General features: G+C 32.3%; 1 protein-coding gene across 10 annotated transcripts in view; it reads left to right on the forward strand.

Moving 5' to 3' along the window:
• The first annotated feature begins 4748 nt into the window (after positions 1 to 4748).
• Positions 4749 to 23883, forward strand: part of LOC143249504 (myocyte-specific enhancer factor 2C-like) — a 161791-nt gene continuing 142656 nt past the window's right edge. For 6 of the 10 annotated variants that reach the window (XM_076499452.1, XM_076499449.1, XM_076499453.1 and 3 more), the window contains exon 1: positions 4755 to 5000. The gene's annotated coding sequence lies outside the window, so the exon portion shown is untranslated. Of the gene's footprint in view, positions 5001 to 23883 lie in introns of all 10 variants that reach the window. The other 4 variants (XM_076499465.1, XM_076499457.1, XM_076499466.1 and 1 more) reach the window with 3 other exon arrangements.

Below are 23883 nucleotides of genomic sequence, written 5' to 3' on the forward strand. Positions count from 1 at the left end.
GTGGTATTACACTATTTATAAAACGCCAAAACATTGTCCAAACGTATTTTTTACACATTAATTTTCACCATGATTTTATATCAGCTGTTTCTTTCACGTGACTTACTGATTTACATGTTTAAGATAATTTGGATTCAACATATTGTGTACTCGGCATTCCCTAAATGTTAATTATAGTTTTTCATATTATTATATAGGATTTAGCTTTCACGTTCTTTTGTATCATTAAAATGCTGCTTTTGGTTTTTCTCTGCCATTAAATCATTTTTCTTTAAACAAGAAGACTAGGAATGATCCCGGCTTAAATGTAAAAAAGAGAAAACACTGTCCTCCACCAGCCACACTTAACCTTGAGCTGTGAAATATCGAGAGAATGCATCATAGTTTCTGTACTTTTATGCAGAGTTTGGTGAAGTATTATTTGCACTTTTGTTTTGTGTAGTTAGTGTTCCATCCGTTAATAAAAAGAGTGTAACTTTTAATTTTAAAAATAGTGCTCAGGATTTTATTTAAAATTAACCATAATTTTATTTATTATTTTCTCACAGTTTCTACTTTTAGTGAACACAGTTATTTATTTTGAATTACTTTTGAAACAGTATATTTTGTTTTAGCTCTGAAGTCAACCATTGCTCATAAAACAACCGTTTTCGCTTGACTTTTTTTTTTCATCCAACAGCAAATAATCGCAGTTGATCCAAACACTAGATGCACGAATTTTGTTTATTACAGAGATCAAGTGACCATGTGGTTCGTCTGTTTTTTCCTTATTCATTTTTATTTGGAAATCAAAATATTTTTGTTAAGAGGAATCATGCATTTTTTACATTATAATGCGCCAAAAAAAACAACAAATAATGTTGTTTGCTTAAGTAGGAAAAATAAGATTTGAAACTAAATAGTAAAAGTGTAACGAAGCACTGTGTCGATACTCTTTGTGAATGAAAGTATCGGAGAAACAGTTTCTAGAAGTGATAATACTAGGAGAACTATAAATTAAACAGATAAAATTTATATCTATATATATACATATATATATACAAAGAAAACAGGGCATTTAATCCAAGTATAAAAGCTAAATATAACGTAAAGCGTATATGTTAAATGTGTATATGATAAGGCTAGGGACAAGATACATTTACAGCATACGTGTGTATATGAAATTATTTCAATTATCTCGGGGATTGGAATTGTGGCCTCTCTCCTCACAACTTATGGTGAACCATTACCTGTCATGAAACGCTAATAAGTGTTTTTAAATTTCTCATAAAATCCTACATTCAAACACGTACTCAAGTTCAGATATAAAGGTTGAGAAGTCTTGACGTCGATAACTGATAAATCCGTTAAATTTAATCTTGGGTATGACTCAATACAAAAAAAATACATATAACTATAGTTAGTTTACTCTGATAAATATTTTGACAGCTAGCCTCTACCCATATTCATATTTTATCAGTAAAGCAATTAATCATTAAATACGTGTTAAGTCATCATTCAGTGAATTTATATAACCTATTTCATTAGCATTACGCAACATATCACTTAACACTAAAATTAATAGGCTTCATACTGGCGTACTACGTACTCATAAGTAAAGGGCCCGGCATGGCCAGGTGGTTAAAGCACTCGACTCGTAATCTGAGGGTCGCGGGTTCGAATCCCAGTCACACTAAACATGCTCGCCCTTTCAGCCGTGGGGGCGCTATGATGTGACGGTAAATTCCGTTATTCGTTGGTAAAAGAGTAGCTGCTTACCTCTGGTCTTACACTACTAAATTAGGGATGGCTAGCGCAGATAGCCCTCGTGTAGCTTTGCGCGAGATTCAAACCAACCAAACCATAAGTAACGAGTTTGTTGTTTTTTCTGGACTTACGCTTTCATTTTCAGTCACTATTATCGCTTTGTATTCCAAGGAGATATCAATAGACGCTTCCAATACAGAAAAGTTGTGCATACCTAATGCATAACAATGTATTTTATCTGTATCAAGTATTCCTAAATTTGGACTTCGAAACCAGTTATGATGTAAGTTGAATGTATGGATTGTTACACATGGTTATCGCTATGAATTATACAACTTATTTGGCCAATGGAGAGATAATCTTGCGATTAGTGATAAATAACGCAACCTAGTAACTGTAACCAAGATTTGATTTTATTGATGATTAGTTTATAGTCGGAAGGGAAATTGTATTTATTTCTTCACGTAGGTACAGCACCATGTATGATAGATAATCTATAAGAAAACTCATAATTAGATTAGAATGTCTTAGAGAATTTATACTCTTTAAGTCATTATGATCTATCTCTGAACAATAAGCCAAACAAATAGCAAAATTAGAACCTCCTAACTCATAATTTCCTGTAAGTTACAGAAAGTCTCTCTTCTAAGATTTTTAGGTAAGCTCTTGAGACATTTTCGAGATTCTACTAGTCTTCTGCTAATATCTGCTGGAGAGAAACTTTCCTTAGAAGTGTCGTAGGTGTTTACTGGGAATAGTTCTAAAGTTAAATGACATGAAGGCTAACTCAATGTAAAAGACAAGTTCAGCAAATCTTTACTACTCTTGCCTCTTTTATGTATTTCTTATTTACTTGTTACCATTTTTTAACTTGTATTAACCGTAAGATTGTTTGAATTTAAATTAAGCTAGTCTCTTAAGTGTAATTACATTAAGTAATAGTAGTTCAGTGACAAGTAAGCAGTGATTAAGTGCAGATGATATTTGAAAACAGGTATTATACGTTTATAAAACTATTCGAAACCTTCACGTCCAGTTCCACTACTATTTTTCTGATTGCTAAGGAAACCAGAATTCAGGATGGCAGCGTCATAAACTCTACAGCATAAAAGATCAAATCAGTAGCAGAACATTTAGTTAAAATATTATAAGCTGGAAAACCAAAGATCGGACTGATAACAAATAGTGGTTAAATTTGGTACCGGTTTTATTAGAATATGTCATTTTAATTGACTTTAGAATGCATATATTAAAAAAACTGAATATTTATTTCAAACCACTGCTTAAAAATGCACCTGCTATTGTATTACTGCTTATGTTATTTCAGAATTTTTATTGGACATTGAAGATTCTTCTCATCCGATGATTGATTGAGGTTATGACTATGCATTTAACGTTTATTCTGGTTGTCCTTTCACAGTTCGTGTAGGTAACAAAATACTTTGCCTGTTGAAACCCTTGAAATAGGATATGATAATGAGTTTAGTTTAGTAGAACTCTAATTACGTTAAATAATAAACATATTATTTTCTATTCTTTCATTGATAAGATATTGTGTAAAAATTATAGGTTTGTTTAATAGTCTTCTTTCTCAGCGTTCTACGAATAATTGCAAAAAAAAAAACAACCACGAATTTTGTAACACCAACTAGTGATTCAACTCAGAAATATTAATGAAGTGTTGAAGTTCATTATGAAATCTGAAAAATAAAGTTTATTAGGTAAAATTAAGTTGCTAATTTTTATATGTTTGTAAGTACCGTTTAATAATGCGATTAAATTAGAAATTTACGTTTTAAATGTTTGACGTCATCATTAATAGAAGTATCATTAGGCTTAACTAAATTAAATTAGTTTCACACTCAAAAAGTTTTAATAAATCTTAGTAAAACAACGGTTAATTAAAACGCTATCTCTAAAGATTTTTTCATAAATATTTAGCCCGAACTTCTTTCTTTGTTCGTGGTTAGACACAAAACTGCACAAAAGGCTATCTGCGTCGCACGGCGAATTTTTGCGTTGAAAGTCCGCAGACATACATAGCACTGTGCTCCCAGTCAGGCCCCCCAGTGGCTCAGCGGTATGTCTGTGGACTTACAACACTAAAAACCGGGTTTCGATACCTGTGGTGGGCAGAGCACAGATAGCTCATTGTGTGACTTTGTGCTTAATTCAAAACAACAAAACAACAACAACAAGCCCTCAGCCAGAACTCTATTAATTTGTAATATTTTTCTTTCTTTCCACTTGTTTGTGTTTTTGTATCTTTTGTATTTTTCTTTTTTTTTAATACATTTTTATGTCCTTCTGTATGTGGTTTGGTTTGGTTTGAATTTTGTGAAAAACTACCCGAGGTCTATCTGCGCTAACCATCCCTAATTGAGCAGTGTAAGACCAGAGGGAAGGCAGCTAGTCATCATCAGCAACCGCCAACTCTTGGGCTACTCTTTTACTAACGAATAGTGGGACTGAACGTCATATATAACGTACTCACGGTTGAAAGGGCGAGCATGTATGGTGTGACTGAGATCTTCTGTATGTGTATCTTATATCTTTTTTGGTATATTTTTTTCTCATTAGTTGATATTTCTCTTACTATTTTTGCATTTTTATTTGTCCTATTATTCCCCACACATATACACATTCAAAAACTGAAAAAAACACCAAAACCAAACAGATTTCGTTTAATTTTTTTTCTTATTTTTCCTGATCATTTTTCTCACCAAAAAAAGCGTTGATTGATATGCAACGCAAATGTTAAACTGTTTTGTAATTTTGAATGTCTACATATATTTATGTTAGATTGAAAATATTTCTTTACAATCTATGATCCAAAGGTACACATTTTTTCTAAGTCTCTAATCACGCGGTTACCAAGGTTCCTACGCAAGTCTGTCAGCGAGTCTGTATTGAGACGTCTACAGCTGGGCGGGCTCCTAGTCGTTTGACGTCATATACTACACATGTAAGCCTAAAGCACGGACAGTATAACGTGTTTCAACTTATAGAGAGTCTTCAAAACCACTAAAATTTATATCAAAGAAAACTTTACAGGTTGCAAATAAGTTAACTTCCTTCAATGTACTAATTGATTATAAAATGTATTAATTTATGGAGTAATTTTGCGCACTACGTTTTCTCTTGTACTCATCGATGTTTGCTTGCTACTTCCCGTTTGTGTTGGCACTACTTTAATTAACTTCAGTAAGGGGTTTCACAGTTCTTGCTAAGAATAGCTTAATACTGAAAAAGAGGTATGTGGACTTTTCAAATAATTAAATTCCCTAGCAAAAATAGAAACATTTGTGTTGGTTGAATAGTATTTTTGGTTATGTTTATGATCGGTTAATATTTAATCCATACTAAAAATAAATGCGTCTAATCTATGTTAGAGGGCTATTTCTAGGCGTATCCTAGTCTGGCACGTAGAGACACCATTAACGATTTGGAGTTGGAGTAGTACTACTATTTTTTGTTGATTTACAGCAGGCTGTGTTTTCTAGGGTTATGAACATGTTTGAAGGTGTGTGCAAACGAATGCTATGAAATGAAGATTATTACACGTAATTTTTGTATCATGTAATGAATAACAATAATTTGTACAGTTTCTACTAATGAGTTAATGCAATCTTGAAATGATATAATACCTTAGGGTTAAGTTCTTGAAAGTAATAAAAATTGTTTAATTAATCGGCTTCTACATAGATTTTAAAGAAAACAGTGATTGCGGTATATGATCAGATATGGTAATTGTACTTGTTTGCATGCGTTAATGAAAATAATTGGAATAACGCTAACGATGTACCGACTCTAGATGATACAGTGTAACATAGTATATTTAATTTAATAATACGTTGCGTGTTAATCATAACTCAGGTAATGTTGGTCATGATTCTTCTGATGAGCGATTGAGTGTAGTACTAGGTTATGCAACAGAATATATGGCGCCATGTGCAGACGTAGTTAGTTACTACTTTGCGTCGCATGTATACTTACTTTATTGCTGCGTGAAATTTGATCTAAAGAAATATACAGCTTTTGTTCATATTCATCTGTTCAGAACTGGAGAGCTTATTATTGAATGAATGTTATAGAGCTGGTGTTTGTTTTATTTTATGCAGTTAAGTCTGTAACATGTACTTGCTTTTGACTGTAACCCTTTATGGGATAAGTGCCTGCTTTTAGGTTTTATTGCAACAGTTAGGATCTTTTTCAGCTCTAAAGCGAACGATTTATTTACGGTTTGAGTTACAAGTGAGCGCTACCACCAAATTCACTTTGTCGTAATATGAATTAATTTTGTTTGATTGTAACAATGTTTATCAAGACACATTACACACTGTAAACAATTTATTACTAAATTTTTCTGTCTTGGGTTTATAATTTATTTGACTCTTTACATATTTCAAAATTTTGTTTGCATCATCAGTTTTTCTTCAAAAGAGAAATACATGCTACTATTGATATATGTATATAGTAAAATATTAATTAGATAGTAAAAAAGGTTTAAATCCTATAATTTGCATCTCAAATTAAATAATGTACATCTTTATTATTATTTTTACATTGATAATTGTATAATCAGTGATGACGAGATAATTGTGACAATTGTATAGTTGTCAAGATTTGTTGTTTGACGTGCTGTGGTTCTTTCAAATTAGTTTTAGTTTCGCTTTTATCCGCGTAATGGGTGAACTCAGCTAACTGTAGTTTTGCAAAAGTCTACAGGTGGGACAGCGATACGCTTACGGATTTACAGAGCTAAAATCCAGAGTTCGATTCCTCGTAGTAGACACAGCAAATAGCCCAATCTGACTTTGCTCTAAAACAAACTTTCGTAAAATTGGTTGTACATGGTGACTCAACGGTGGACAGGAGTGTTTATAACACCACAGTTAGGAGTTCGATCTTCGCAGTTAGCCCATTGTGCTTAAAAAACACACAACAAAAACAAATTTTTGTAACGTATAAGGTAATACTGTAAAGACGCGATTGATAATTGTTCACGAAATATTTACGCATGCAAGGGTATTGAAATCATCACTAATTTTGTTTTTTCTCTGTCGATCTATAAAATGTTTTTTGTACGTTTACAAAACCATGAACTTTTTAAACTTTAAAATTATGAACTACTGTTAATAAAGTGTAACGATGTTTATTGTATGTTGTTATACACATAATTTACCTGCGTATTTGGAAATACTTTGTGTTTAATGTTTTAATATGTACAACTAATACCTTTATTTATAGTGCTAGCTTGAAAAGATCATTTTTGTTAGTTTTTTTTAGTAGAAGAATGGGGTTGTGAAAGATCATTCATTTCGTAGCTGGTGGCGTAATTATTAAAATTTTATTGTTGTTGTATGCTGTTGCCACGAAGATTTATTCTAGATTAGTGTTAAGTTTAAAAGTGTCAAAACCTGCCTAACATTTTTTTTCGAAGCTAGAAATGTGCCAAAAGGATATAAGTTTTGAACAAACATTTATATGGCGTGAAAGATGGATCCCGGTGAGACAGCGTTAAGTTACAATGCTAAAATCCGATATTCGATTTCTTCGATGGAAACTGCAGGTAGTCCAATGTGGCTGTGCTCTAAAAACAAACACATAAAACATGAAAAAAAAAACAGTTCTACCTCGTAAGAAGGGTTATAATCTGGTGACGGTATGGCGTATTAAATCTTATGCAATAAATTTATTGGCTAATTACAAAGTGCCTTGGCGGCAACTAAGTGAGGCTGTTTCTTTAATAAGAATCCAGGGTTAAACTAACCAAGATTTAAGATAACTTTTGCAAGACATTGAGACAGTTATAAGATTATGAATTGTATCATTTCATTAGTCTATTAATTTCGGTATCTGTCGATAATGAACTAATACATTTTATAATGTGATTATTAGTATAAAAAGAAACCTATTTACATACTGGATGTTGTAGTATGGAACAGTATTATATTATGTAATGTAACCAGTATCGTAAAGAGCTGTGGACTGTAATTTCAGTTTTCATCAGTTTAGCTGGATCAATGATTCAGACTGCCATCAGAGACAGCTTTGTATGTTCGTAGCTAGCTGTGAAAGCTGTTTTAATGCAGTAGTTGTAGCTTTAATTAACACCCATCACGCTTTCTTTTTCTTTTGGGTTTTACTGCAAACTATCAAAGCGTAAAGCAAAATGCACCCAACCAAATCTTATTAAATATTCAGATTTAGTATTTAGAACTTGGCTTTAATTTTTTTTTCTTGTTCGCGATATAAAGCCATTAAATTAAGAGTTCGAAACTTTTAGTTGTTCTTCAGTTTTGACATTATTGAGTGGTCGAGCTAAAAAACAAGAAGTGAGTTAATATTATTTTACGTCTGACAACGTGAATGAAAATGGTCTCATGTTCTAATCAAACTTTATTTATTAACTTTATCTTTAGAATTATCAAATACCTCATGCGTTGGTAATTTTCACATAGAAGACTATCGTAAAAAATAATTATATGATACAGTAATTTCCATAACTGTTTAACTGTATTAAACAGTCAACATTTATTCAGTTCAAGTTTTTGTCACCTGCAAGTTTAAGCTGTATTAAAAATTCGACAGCAATTAAGTCGATTTCTCACTTGCAAGCACCATGTCCTTTTCTCGATAAAGTAGAGGAAGAGTTGTCACCGACAAGTGTTATTTTCAGTTTAAAACTTCCGGTTAAGTTATAAAATTAATCTCCCATTTAATAATAAATCGAATCAATTGTTTGGTGTTATTTTCTACGCTGCGTTTGCTCTTGTTAACAACATGTAGTAGAGATTAATGACATAAAAGACAATTTGAAAATTTGAGGTAAACTATTTGTACCTGATGATGACGAAAATTTGTCGAAATGTACATTTGAAACAAAGTTTGTTCCGCTACCTTTTTGAGCCATCTCTAATCTTTATTTTGTAAACGAAAGTGCATCACGTGTTTTCAGGTGAAGGTTTTTCTTACCATGATGCTTAACTTTAACTTTATGGCCACATCGAACCATCAGCACAGCTGTTGCTTTCTTCGTACCCACGAGGAATTTCTTAAGTGAATTGCTCAGGTGGGTAAAAGGGTAACAAAAGTGTTCGTTAAGTACAATGCATTTAGCGTATACAAGTGTACTCTGTCCAGAAGGTAGAAATATATATATTTACCTTTCTCCAGGTAATATTTTTCTGAAATTGAAAGTAGTATGCACTAGCTGTCCATCCTTTTATTTTTTTAATGTTTTATATTAGTTTTCTATATAATGATTTTTCTCGAGGTCATCTAAATATAACATTTTCAAACCTGCATGAGCCAGCAGGCCTTGAAGGTGGACAACATTTATCTCCACATGCACTTATGAGACTTGAGACTGGGGTTGAAATCTATTTATAGTTTACATATCTCTGATGGTAAATAGGTAGTATTTTGTCCTTGAGGATCTGTGTGTATCGAGAAGGTTAGAAACGTAGCTCATACTATATGTTAGTAAGGGTTCTACAAGTTTTGCAACCAGCTATTGATGTACAAGCTATCCATGCTGACTTATTTCGTTTGAATTCAAGAAACTGAATTTTATTATTGTTTATCTCCATAAACACGTGGCAACCTGAAATATTTAGTTAGTTATTCTGTTACATTTTTACTCTCTTATATTCTCAATTGCTGTTTAGATTTGTATAGTTTGGACATATTTTCGTATGAAACTGACGTTTATAAGCAAAGAGACGGGTAAGTATTCGTTTTTGTTTCTCTAAAATTTCATTGAACGCTTGTATTAATTTAAGCTGTAAAACATGCCAAATTCTGGCTGAAACACTTCAAGCTCAACAGGGCTTTTTTCAGGTATTATTGGAGAATGTAACTTGTATATAGCAGTTAACGGATACATGTTTACTGCTCAGTTTTGCGATTTGAAAAATAATTCAGTTTTATGATAAATGTGCCAAAAATTACGATTTAAGTGTAAAAACGAATAACAAATAGAGCATAGAAAAACGCCAGCGTACTATTTCAGGACTATGTTGATATTTAATAACAGTTGCTTAGAAGGCGAATCACTGTAGTCAAAATTAATGGTTCGGTTTATGAATATTTAATTTATCTTAGTGTCTGAAGATATATTTAGAGAAGTCTTAGAGTGAATCCAAGGTTTGATGTGTGCACCACAGGTTACTAGATCGATCAATAACACCAGATCCTGTAAACAGCTACTTGCAAATTTTCTTTTTATTAGTTTTTTGTGGTAGATGTTTGGAACGGCAACTCGTAAGCCTGTCTGTCTTGTTAACAAAGAACAACTATGTTTTTCGTTTTGAGAATTTTGAGGTTTTATAGAATACTTGCACTTTTGATTATGTTTTTTAATATAATAAGATTTTAATAATTTACAGTGATATTTTAATTTTAATTTTTCATGTTTCATTTATTTTATGATGACATTTATATGCGTAGATGTGTGTGTTTTTCTGATAGTAAAGCCACATAGGGCTATCTGCTGAGTCCACCGAGGGAAATCGAACCCTTGATTTTAGCATAGTAAGTCCGTAGCTTACCGTTGTACTAGCGGGGGCGGGCACTTATATGCAAGTATTTATGACATCACACCTAATATTAAACACCTTAATCGAAAGATGCAAATTAACCAGTTGTTATACCAGTGGAATGCATATTAAAAATACCCCAAACAGACATGTTGTGTCACTATAGTTACTAAGCTCAAGAATTATTATTTTATTTAAATCCTGTGTTGTTGAGTGGGTATATTTGACATTTCACACACGTACACAAAACAGCGTAGCCTTAACAGAAACAGGAGTTACCACCAAGACTTAGAAACTTACGTTCTGAGCCCTCTAGTGGCTCAGTGGTAAGTCTGTAGGCTTAAAACGCTTATAACTTGATTTTGATACCCTTTGTGAACAGTCAAAAACAGCCTTTTGTGTTGCTTCGCGCTCAACAACAACAAAACTATTCCTAAGAATCAAAGTACATTCAGTTGATTATAAGCATTGGTATAGAACTTACACGTTACCAACGTTTTAATTATGAACGTAGGTGAATGGTTATTTTGGTTTTATTTGACTTGGTTTATTATTGTTATTGTTCATATTTGTTATTATGTTTTTGTTGACTTTGTTTCTGATATGACATTCACGGAGTAAATGAACGTGCATTTCTAAATTGATGAACACCATGTACGAACTCCACTTTTAATTGCTGTCCAAGTGTTTAACATAACTTTCACTTTGTGAGGTAAGAAAAACGTTATTTATAGTGCAGAGTGAAAGGCTTTCCCATTTATCTCGTTCTAAATGTTATACTGGCTTGTATGTACACTGTCGAATAGAAAATTCCAGTAAGTGGGCCTCACTAACGGAAACGTGCGATTTTGACGACTCTCTTTTTGATATGAAAATTACAAATGTGAATAAAGGATAGCCACTTGTACAATGGTAGTAAAACCAGGAAATTATATATTTCTGTTTGTTATGTCGTATAGTATTGTGTTAATAACATTAATTCCAAATATTAAATTAAGGGTCAGGAAGAGGTAAAAGAAGTGCTCGTAATGAAAATGTTAACAAATAATATATATAAAAAAAGAATGTTATACATAGCAAGGTCTTTGAAAATTTATACAGATATACACTCATAATTTGTAATTTAGTATTCCTTGAATACTCTGTATGATATTTCGTTTCAAACCAAAGCGTTTCATGGCCAAATCGGACTCAGAAACTTGGAAACCGTATCGGACAAGTTATGAAATATGTGCAAATATTATGGAAGCTCTATCATTAAATTTCTTTATACTACACATTTGAAGGTTAAAAAATCGCTATGATTCAAATCATTAGATTTGATATTTGTAGATTTCTGTAGGCCCGGCATGGCCAGGTGGGTTAAGGCGTGCGACTCGTAGTCTGAGAGTTGTGGGTTCTCATCCCCGTCGCACCAACCATGCTCACCCTTTTAGCTGTGTGTGGCGTTATAATGTACGGTCAATCCCACTATTTGTTGGTAAAAGAGTATCGTAAGAGTTGGCGGTGGGTGGTGATGACTAGCTGCCTTCCCTCTAGTCTTACACTACTAAATTAGGGACGGTTAGCACAAATAGCCCTCGAGTAGTTTTGCGCGAAATTCACAAACAAACAAACAAACATTTCTGTAATTTTACAAAACTTTTTCTTACATATTTCAGCATTCCTATTAAGATAAAGTGCTCTGTGTGTCTCTTTAAAGTTCATATGTATATATCTAATGTTATCTAATATCAGAAATATACGCCTGAATGTAAATGACTGTAAGTTCACAATCTTAGATCGTAGGAATTAATTGAAAATTAAACAGGGGTTAATGTTTTAATATAATATTCGGTGTTTGATGCTATTTTCTTAACTCTAAAAAACAACATAAGCGTGAACATCAAGGACCAAAATAGACAAACTTGGATTTTATCATTTGTGGAAATTTAATGATTGATTTTGAAAATATGTTGGGAAATGTATGGGCGGAGATATCATGAAATAGTATGAAATACTTGTAAACATTTAAACATGTATCTTATACTTTATTTACAAATAGTTGTTTTTGCATATAGTAACTTAATAACTGGCAATCACGACGTTTTTACAAATAGTAAGGCTTTGATAACAATTAGTAGCGTGAAACCAGCTATGCCCCACGAGATACAACGTCAGTGATGCCTAGTCACGTCTTCGAGAAACAAGACGTTTTACCACTAAGAAAATAGACCCCTAGAGAAAAGTAATATACTTGTGATCAAATTATGATAAAACGTAGTTGTTAACTTAGCAGATCTATATAATGTGCTAGGTGTTATTATTAATGAGAACATCTAAGTGAAAATAAAGTGTTTCAGTCATTCTATATATGCTGTCTCTAATGCCAGCGAGAGCTTTTGTATAACACTAAGCACCTATAGTGGTTGAGCCGTAATTCATGTTAGTAAATCGCTTTACAGTTGTTACAGTATGAGGTGCGTTAATTTGATGAAATGTAATTTTTCATAAAATTTATGTCCCAGCACATTAGAGGTAGGGTAAAGATTATTTAACAGTATGTAATTTAGTTTCTGAACACAATATATGTTATTAATTTCTTGACTATTTTTATTATTCAAAAACACTGATTAACCAGCAAGCTAGTCTTCAAGTAACCATAGTGTCGAGAGAAGATTATATTAGTAATTATTGTTAAATATTTTTGAGTGAAAGTGAAAATAAAAGTACAATGTGTAAACCTCACTCACTGTTTGCTATATTCTGTCACAACGAACACCTTTCGCAAATTCTAGGGCTCCTCAGGCTGACAGGAATACGACAGACATGTTAGTGCTTGTTTGAGAGGCTATTTATATTATCAAATTACATGAGAAAATATGAACCAATAATGTTTCTCTTACATTAAAACTGATTCATCAAATGAGGGTAATGTATTGGCCTTTACTGTGTCAACAGAGTTTCATGTTATTGTTTTTATTATTACAATAATTTGAGCAGTTGGGTGCCTGTCTGCTAATGGTCATAGGTTATTAAATGGTGACGTGTGTTGACTGTTAACCGATCTGTGCAGCATTACAGAACCGGAAAATAGTGAACACTTCAGTCTTTTGTGTTTTACAGCCCTTTTCTAATCCTTAAATTTCCTACAGTATTGACGCTCCAATCGATATAGAGCAGCTGTTGTTTGGTAATCACGTGAAATTCCAATACATATCACGTGCATTAGATGCCTTCTAGGTCTGTCCTCTTACCTGTAACTTGCACACGAGTGTGTTTAATTATAATAAGAATAAATTGGTAATATGTAAGTGGGTGTTACTTTGTAAATCTGATAACCACTTTATGACCATAGAAGATGTGCAGAAAGAGACTAGATGAGTAAAAATTGAGTGCTTGTAAAGAAATCAGTAGCAGTTTATATATTGAAATATTTCTTCCACATTTTTGTATCAGGTATGAAGCTATATAATAAAATACATAGATAACATTTAAGATCTGATTTATAAATGGCTTAATAAAATTGAGAATTATTACATTTCATTTACTTAATCGGGCTCATACTGTAAGAATCTCTGTTTGTGAAAATTGGTATTATAAATAGCGTATAGATCAATGATATTTTTATTATGTCCAACAGACATGAAGAGCGCTGATAATGCGCGAAAGACATCGTCCGTATTGGATATGGCGAATGTAGTGTGGTTGACGTTATTATAACGTATTTTACTTTGCTTTCGCTTAAGTTATTCACAAGTATATATATAACAGACTGAAAATTAATTCGAACTTGATGATTATTAAAACTTAAATACGTTATTAACTGGTGGTAGACATAAGAGTTGTATACATATTAATAGGGTAACCTGTTAAAAACAACCAGTGCTCCAACCATATTATATACAAGTGGAGTGGAAGAACATGGTTTGTTGTTGACAAATAACATTACGAAAATTCATGTTAACGTTTAACAGTTCAGGGACACATAAATGTCAGTATATATGAGCTCATTCCTCATTTCAATAGTACCGGGATAGATTATACTACCAATAAGCACCTATGACGAATGATTGGTGAGAATTTTTAAAAAATCAAAATAAGAAAACTTTTACCACTAAGCAAGCAATACAAACCACATTTTATATGATAAAACATAAACAAATACACACAGTGGATTTCAAATATTTTAAGTAACATTAAATTACTATTATAGGAGATCTGTGAAAAGTGTAAATATTAATAAATATGCAAAAATCTATTAGAACTAAACATTTTATGTTCAGTCATGGAGCTGGTTATTTTTTTATTTCATTTTTGGGTTTTTTAAAGAGATTGGTTTGGTTTAGTTATTTTAGTTACATTACATGTTAATAAAGGTTATGCAACTTGTCTGTAGTGCTATGTCTGTTTATTTCTGAAAATCATTTCACTAAATAGAAGAATAAAATAATTTTTCCTTTTGACGTTTGTTAAAAAATTCTGGCATCCCAGTAGCAGAGCGATATGTCTGTGGACTTATAACGCTGGAAATCGGATTTCGATACATGTGGTGGGCAGAGCACCGATAGCCTATTGTGTAGCTTTGTGTTTAACTTCAAACAAGCCAAAAAAATTCGATATATTTAGTATTTTAAAAGTGATATTGTTTGTGTAGAAAACGTTGTTGTATAAAAACTTCACTTATTCATTTTGTAAATAAAACTAGTTTGTCATTCGTGGTAAAAAGAATCATTCTAGACTACAGTTTTTTCGTGTTCCTCTTAATTTGTTCTTTATGGATTTCGAATCAACATGAATGTAAAAATAGTTTCAGGTTAGTTTTTGGCGTACCTCAGTGCTCTACACCAGAGGCTTTAAGTTTAGTATATGATAGGCATTAGCCAAAAATTAATTTCAACCGCTCTCTACCCAATGAGGCCCGGCAAGGCTAGGTGGTTAGGGCGCTTGACTCATAATCTGAGGGTCGCGGGTTAGAATTCCCGTCATACCAAATGCTCGTCTTATCAGCTGTGGGAGCGTTATTATGTGTCGCTCAATCCCACTATTCGTAGGTAAAAGAGTGGGTGATGATGACTAGCTGCCTTCCTTCTCGCTTTTCAGTTGTATGTCAGGAACGGCTAGTGCATATAGCCCTCGTGTAGCTTTGCACGAAATTCAAAACAAATTATGTCTAAACTTCATAAAAACTGTAGTAGTCACGTGATGATGAACGCTGAAATCCTGCTGCGAACCAAAAGATCTAGAAATAATGATGAAAATCGTTGTTTTCTAATACTTGGTCACCTTATGTCGTTCAACACCATAAAAATGCTGTTGTTTGTTGTGTAAATATTTTTCTGTTGCTGTTGTGCGAAATATACCCGTATTATGTATTGCGTATAAGGCCATTCTACCGTGTTTCTCCTACCCAGAAAATAAGACCTAGTGTGATTTTTGGGGATAGTTTTAATATAAGCCCTACCCTTAAAATAAGCCCTAGTTAAGAGTGGCAGGAAGAGGAAAGAAATATAAAAAAATTAATTTATTAATTAGTTTAATAGTTAGTTAATTAGTTTGTTTAAGTATTAATCAGTTAGTTTAATAGTTTAATAATAGTTTATTTTAAATGGTTAGTTTAATAGTTTTACTTTGTAACTTCATTTTTTTAATATATCAAAATAAGACATCCCCCGAAAATAAGCCCTAGTGTCATATTTTGGAGTGAAAATTAATATAAGCCCTGTCTTATTTTCGGAAAAACACGGTAGCTATTATTGTGTGAAGAATGTCTCTTATTATTTGTATATAGGACACTTTTTGTATGAGTCATTTCTGTTGTTTCAGGTATAAAAAATACCAGTGTCTAATAAACATAGTTGTTAGATATTCAGGCCTATTATTTTATTGCAAGCTTGCTATTACTGAATCGAAATGTTTTTCATTGAGTGAAATTTTTTTATTAATAATTGCAGTTAGTGTATGCAGTGCCATCTGATGTTGAGATAACTTAAATGAATGCAAATTTTTAATAATTATAAATAAGAAGTACATAAATGAATTCAATCAAAATTAATAGTTCTTTTAATTAATTAGGAAATGAGAATGAAATAATGAACACAACGTTTAAAACATACATTGAGCATGTTACAGTATAAATGTTACTAATCTTTCTATGTTATTATGTTCTGAAATCATATGATGCATAGGTCAGGTAGTTAAAATTTATTATATTTATGCTCAACAAATGTAGGTCTTATAAAACTAACTGTTGTAACATTATAATTATTAGTTTAGGTAAAAAATTGTATTAAAATATTATAAATTTAAATGGTGATAATGAGTAAAAGATAACTAAAGACATAAAAATTATGTAATGTGTAACTCGCCACTATAAGAAGCCAAATCTGTTTTAGTTTGTCCTTGTATGGGGTTACTGCTGATGGGTTGAATTCCCCAAAACCGGTATATCTCGGTGACGAGTGGCGAATCGAGGAATAGATTGGATTTCATATGTATTTTTATTATTTTAAGCAGCGTGTCTGTTGAATAGTTTGGAATAAATTTGTAGCATCAGCGCTACTTATTCTTCAAATTCTGTATAAGTATTTTTGTCAGTTTTGTTTATAAGGACTTGCAACTTTTGTAACTTATTATTTTTGTAGAAGTATTTTTTTTTTGTTCAACTAACTTTTACAAACTTTTTATGTTCGAGCTCTTATACTATCTAGGTTATACCTGCAATCCAAACTTCCTTCTCATGTTAATTGCGTGTGTTATGTAGGAGATTGCTCGAATCTTGAATACTCGCACAAAAAACATACTTGATCATGACTAAGTTATTTGGGAGTATCGTGTTACATACTTGATTGTGACTAAGTTATTTGAGAGTTTCACGTAAAATACTTGGTCATGATTAAGTTATCCAGGAATATCACATAACATACTTTATCATGATTTAGTTATCCAGGAATATCACGTGACATACTTTATCGTGATTATCTATCCAGGAATATCACGTAACATACTTCATCTTGATTAAGCTATCCAGGAATATAACGTAACATACTTCATCGTGATTAAAGTATGCAGGAATATCACGTAGCATACTTGATCGTAATGTAGTTATTCATGGGTATCATCTAACATGTTTGGTAATGATTAAATTGTGCGTGTTTATTATGTTAAGTGATGGTAAGGAGTTATGTTTCATTTATAGCACCAGCACCACCGCTGAGACAGGTTTTCCTGAGAAAAACTGCCTTCTTTATATGTTATTTTATATATGTCTAAACGTTATTTCGAATTGTTCTTAAAGCTAAAAATTGGGAACAGTTAAATTGAAAGCTGAAATTTTCCAGATGAAACATAATAAAAGCCCTGAAACTTGAATTTTAAAGGATTAGCACAATTTGTATATTATTATGACTTTTACAGTATATGACTTGTACTGTATTGTGTACTTATGATCCTACTGAATAACATTCTGTTTTTTAAGAGCATTCGTCTGAAAATTTGGGTAAAGTTTCTAAGTTAGCATAAATTGCACTGAATAAAACCTATAGGTACATACTGACAACCTGGTATATACTTGTCGACTAAGCTGCCTGTAAAATTTATCAAGTGAACAGTAAAACTATACGTCGTCTTTTGTTTATATTTTATATTTCTAGCTTTTAAAGGTTTGATCGGAAGTTAGGCTGTCACGGTTTTCATTCTCTATTCCACTATAACTATATTTGGTTGAACTTTGTAAACTAGTGTTTTGTGACCTGTTTAAGTTTTTAGTCAAATATTGTTTTCAATTTAAAGTTGTTGTCAAGTGCAAAGTTACACAGTGAGCTATCTGGGTTCTCATTTCACACTGCGGGTATCGAATCTTCATTTTTAGAATTATAAGCCCTGAGCCGGCTGAGGGGGAGGAGAAAACGTAAAAAAGAGTTGCTGCGGTAGGTGTCTCTCATATACATTTAATTTTTCTTTCTAAAAATGATTTTTATTTTAAAAAAGTTTAAATACTAAATCTTAAATTTTAACTTACAAAATAGTATATTCTAAACATACTTTGATTCAAGCACACTAACGAGAGATTTAAAATTATTTGGTTTGGGGAATTGATTTCCGAATATGTTTAGCTGTTTTGTTCAAAAAGGGAAAAAAAGAAAGAAGGAAAAGTCACTGTACGATAAGATTAAACACAAACTAACCTTGACCACCTTTTGTGCACAAAAATAGAAATTTTTAAGTTTTATTCTTTGACTGTATTGTGTAGCTTAGTACAACTAAAAAGAATTTAACGATTAAGCTTTTATTTTACAAGTGGGAACTATATGTTATGGAAGATAAAGTAAAGATGTAAATTCTCTTACAAGGTTGCTCATTTTTGTTCGATTTATTTCAAAACTTATTGTATTAATGACATCTCGTATTTCAGTTATTGGACTATTTAATAAGTCAGTTGTCCTAAAACCAGTAGTGTTAGTTACTTGATATTATGTAGACATTTTGAACAAAATCGATTAGCCTAAACAAATACTTGTTAAGAATCAGCTTCTTACTGAAAGTCTGTACACTTACGTGATGAGAACGAAGTGAAAGGTTTATAATTGAAGAGACAAAACAAGATGTGCAACAAAAAACGCATTTATGTAAAACAAAGTTGAAACAAAACGCTAGTTCAAAAAACCGTTGAACTTAATAACAAAAATAAAAATTAAAGGAGACTGAATTGGTTATGTGGTCACTTGAACAACTCCAAGATGAAAAAGAAAACTTGCTGTTTTATCAGTTCCTTGGAATGACGAGTAAATTCAAGTAAAATAAATAATATTCACAATAAACCGTCTGTTGTTTCAAGTAAAGTAAATAATATTCACAATAAACCGTCTGTTGTTTCAAGTAAAATAAATAATATTCACAATAATCCGTCTGTTGTTTCAAGTAAAATAAATAATATTCACAATAAACTGTCTGTTGTTTTAAGTAAAATAAATAATATTCACAATATACCATCTGTTGTTTCAAGTAAAATAAATAATATTCACAATAAACCATCTGTTAATTTTAAATAAAATAGATATTATTCACAATAAATAATTTGTTTATTATTAAGAGTGAAACTAAAAACTAACTTGGTGATGAGTATAACTAATTAAAAATACTTCTCTTATGTTCTTACTTATACTTAATACCATCGATATATTTAAGATGGTTTAGAATAAACAAAGTTTCGTGTTTATTTTTGGTATCCTGGGAGATTATAGGTGTGGAATGAGACTGAATCTGAATAGAACCTCGTGCGACACACGAGCTAACTTGCTCTTTTAAATTTCAGGTTGAATCGTCCCTAATTTATTTAGACCTGTTGACTAGTAAGAGGACAATCAATCACTCAATAGTCATCTAGACAGCTTCCCAGTCTTAAAAGACAAATGAAAAGCATACCTGTCCTCCTTCATTTAGAACTGCTAAGCAATCGGTCAGTAGCCGCCTACATGACTATTCTTAACCTAAGACGGACTTGAAGCGTGACGTTGTTTTATCTTTGTTTAATGGGTAAAATTTTTAGCTGATGAGTGTCTTCTTGATAAAGGATATTACAAAAAAAATACTAACATTTATAACAAGCCCCATCTTTTTAGGATATTCGATCTTCCCATTGTTTCATTATACTCTTAATTAATGTGAGTTTTGTGTTCATTTTTATGTACTAATACTGGTTAATAGTTTTTAGAATATCCACTGTACCAAGAAGAATATACTATGTAAATCATTGTAATAGCCGATTTTGTTATTTTTAATTAATGCCATACTGGAATGAGGATGTACTAAAACTTTTTATATGTGTATCTATTTTTAATTGTGAACTTTACCTATATTTAAATAATTTTATTAATTCAAAATACGAATACTTTAAATCTTAAAATAGATGTAACGTAGTATCTTTATATATAGGGTGATGATTTGAAAATATATTAATTTGGCATCGTGTTGACCCTATGGCAGGTGGCATTAACTTGTGCAGAACCAAAATGGCTACCAAACAGGGGGAAGGGAGCTTGTTTTTTTGTTGTTACGTTAGCTGTGTATCAAAGATCGCAGAGGGAAACACGTTTCACACTGAGCAGGTCAGTTTAAAGGCCTTTACTGTTTACGAAAAGTGTTAGCAAACACACTACGTGATGTAAGCAGCTCAGTAACCGCGCACATAACCGAATAAGATGTACGTGACAATAGATATTTTATCGGCAGGAACTGCGCTGTTTACAAAATAGGAACGTTTCGAGATGTAACAGATACGTTATCAATTTTACGATATATGTTTACAAAGTTTGTTACAGTTTCTGTGCTGCTTTCCAATCGAGTACACGTATTTCTTATGTACTTTACATATTTGCTTTTTTAGTCTACAGGAATTGAAATAGCAACGATAGAAATGTCTGTACACCTCAGATAAAGGAGAATTTAATAGGAGTTAGTTTAAGTATGTTAATATAACATTTTGTCTGTTTGTTCAGTTGCGGAAGAGAAAGCTTTGTGCGAAGATACTGGCGCCTAAAAGAGTGGGGAAAATAAAATAAAACATGATTTATTGTGGCTCTAATGTTTGTGTGCTCGTAGTTTAACTTTTCTTCGTCTTTCATATTTACCGTCTATTGTGCGATCAGGCAAATGAATTTTATAACAGTGTATACCAAGAGGAGTCACCCTTCCATTTAAGTGTGGAGTCTTTCGTATAACCATTTTTAATATCTAATGACTGTCCTCTAATGTATTATTTATTTGTACTTCCAACTTTACGTTCCTGTGTCTGAACTTCCCAGTATATATGTATATTTAACACAAAGCTGCGCAATCGGTTACCTGAATTGAGTCCATCATTTATATCGAACGAAATCCACTGTGCCACTGTGGGGTGTGCTAAAAGTCACTCGCCGGTACAATGGTAAGTCGACGGATTTTCAACGCTAAAATCAGGGATTCGATTCCCCTCGGTGGACTCAGCAGATAGTTCGATGTGGCTAAACACACATACACAGTGTACAAAAAAACTCGCCTGTGTTGTTTATTTGCTTTCTAAGTGATGTAATTAAAAATATTTTTTTGGTCGTCGCTTATTCTCATATAATGAATGCAGTGACATACTTATCACAGATTCTTACTGATCATGTGTAACACGAAACATGTATTTAAATGTATTTTACAAACGATTTATCGTAATTACTTCTGTTTTTTTTTGTTTTTCCTCAGCACTTGATTTTGTGTTTGATTTTGGAGATTTGACAACAACTATAATTTTAAAAGAATGCAATAACTGAAGCCTGAAAATTTGGGTTTCTGTAAACTATGTTTGATGCAATATAAATTATGTTCATATTCAGTTTTCCCAGAGCGAAGGAGATCTCTCAACTCGGAAGTTGTTGTTTTTTATCTAATTGTATAATACAAAATATGTAGACTTCATTACATAAAACAAACTTCCACTCTGTTAATATGCTCTATCATAACCTCTAATGCAGTGGTTCTTAACCTTTTTCAGTGTTTGCACCCCTTTCAAATCAGTAATCATTTCTCGCACCCCCTGGAAACTTAAATATAAAAAAAGCTAAAAATATAAAGCATACTCTTATGTAAAAATATAGATTTGCTTTAATTATTCATGGGCATCCTCGCACCCCTTGGGAATCATCTTCGCACCCCCTAGGGATGCGGGCACCCCTGGTTAAGAACCCCTATTCTAATGCGATACTTTTCAGTAGGCCTATTTCTGCAGCGTGTCTGAGCTCGTATGTTTACAGCCTTTTATTTGATCACCAGTGTTATGCAGAAATATCTCATCCACCCACTCACAAGAGCTTGTTATTATGTACGTGAAATCTACCATTCAGTATTTGTGTAGATACTATGGGGAGATCTACAGAATATAAACTTAATGGGGGGGGGATGTTTACCATAGTGGGACTTACTGACTGGTTGAAGAAAATAGCATTGTTTTTGTTTCACTAAAGCGAATATTTTAAAGATGAATGTCACAATGTATTGTTACAGTTTTGCTTATGAAACGTAGATGCAAAACTTCACAAGATATTCGTAAACAAAATAGCTTAGAGATAAACGTAAAACCCATACAGACGACGAAAATATTTTGAAGACACTTGACTTGTTCATCTGGAGAAAAAAACCCTTTCAATTTCGTTTCTTACTTCAAAACCACTGACTCGTGATATTTTTTATATATGTGTACACGGGTCTTTTTTCATTGCGTCATCGAAATCCAGATTTCTTAAACAAAAGAGAATTATTGTTCCAGTTGAATGTTTTTATTAATTACTTTCAAATCGTAATATATATGTATTTGTTCATTTTTATGATGTTTAATATATTGCTCATTAAATTGGAGTCTGGGTGAATGAACGTATTTTGTTTACTTAGTTGCAGTGGGAATAACACAACAAAAAAAGAAATATCCTAGTTGTTAATAACCGTGATTTTTTTGTTTCGTATTTATATGATTATTATTATTTACACGAAGATACGTAATCACATTGTCGTTATGCCCGAGCTGGCAGTGAGGACACTTTCACGCGAGAGTTAGTTACAAAGCTCAATGTTCGTATATTCTGACCTATTTCACTTTATGAATTAATGTTCAAAGGCGTTGAACGAGTCACGCACTGGACAACGTGGACTCGATGTAATAAGTCAGTAGGTTTAGTGATTTTTTGCACGTTAAAACCCTGAGGGTTGAAGGAAGAAATTACATGTAATGAGCCAGATGTAGGTGATGACCCCATGAACCACAGGAGATCTTCATGTCTACTGCGAAAAGATTGTTCTAGTTGAATGTTCTGAATAGTTCTTTTCAGATTGTAACATACGTATTACTTAGTGCACGTGTTCCATGACTTGTGTGCAGTTTAAGGTTAGTTTTTCGATCACGTAATTAAAGATTAACTGAACCAACAAGTTTGGTTCATTTGCTACCTTCTCGAGGGGGTGTATATGTTACCAAAATTATCTTTTGCTATTTCCCAGTTTGTTTGTCAGAAGAGACGTACTGAAGCCAATTTTCCTGTAATTGTGGTTTGGGGAATGAGCATAAATTTTGCTTTGATATCAAATTTAACTGTAAATGTTCATAGACTATTTTTGTAGAAAACACACCTCGTTGTTATCAATGTATTAATAAACAGTCACGAGAAAAACATACCTAAGTAACCAGTGTTTAAAATGGTCTGGAAAAATGTGTTGGTTTGCACGAATTTAAGAGGGAGTTGGAGCAGAATGATGCTCAAACACGTACTTGCCGTATAGTTTCAGAGACGTAAAAGCTTAACGTATATATTTGCGAAACAAACGAGATGTGGATAGGGTGTTTTACAAGAGTATAAACGTTTTACTTTTTTTTTATCGGTATGTTCTATTACAGTTCTTTTTTCTTATCACTATACATGTACAACCGTAGCTAATGTAAATTAACCGGTTGAGGTGTCATAATTCCGGATCAGTATATGTGTGGTTTTATTATTTTTTTTGTCATGAATATTTTACTCAAAGTTACAGGAGGACTATGTATACTAGCCGACCGTAATTTTGAAGTGATCAGTTTTAGGGCAGACAGCTAGTAGACACCACC

The sequence above is a fragment of the Tachypleus tridentatus genome, chromosome 4 (genome assembly GCF_004210375.1).
Source record: "Tachypleus tridentatus isolate NWPU-2018 chromosome 4, ASM421037v1, whole genome shotgun sequence".
Taxonomy (NCBI): domain Eukaryota; kingdom Metazoa; phylum Arthropoda; class Merostomata; order Xiphosura; family Limulidae; genus Tachypleus; species Tachypleus tridentatus.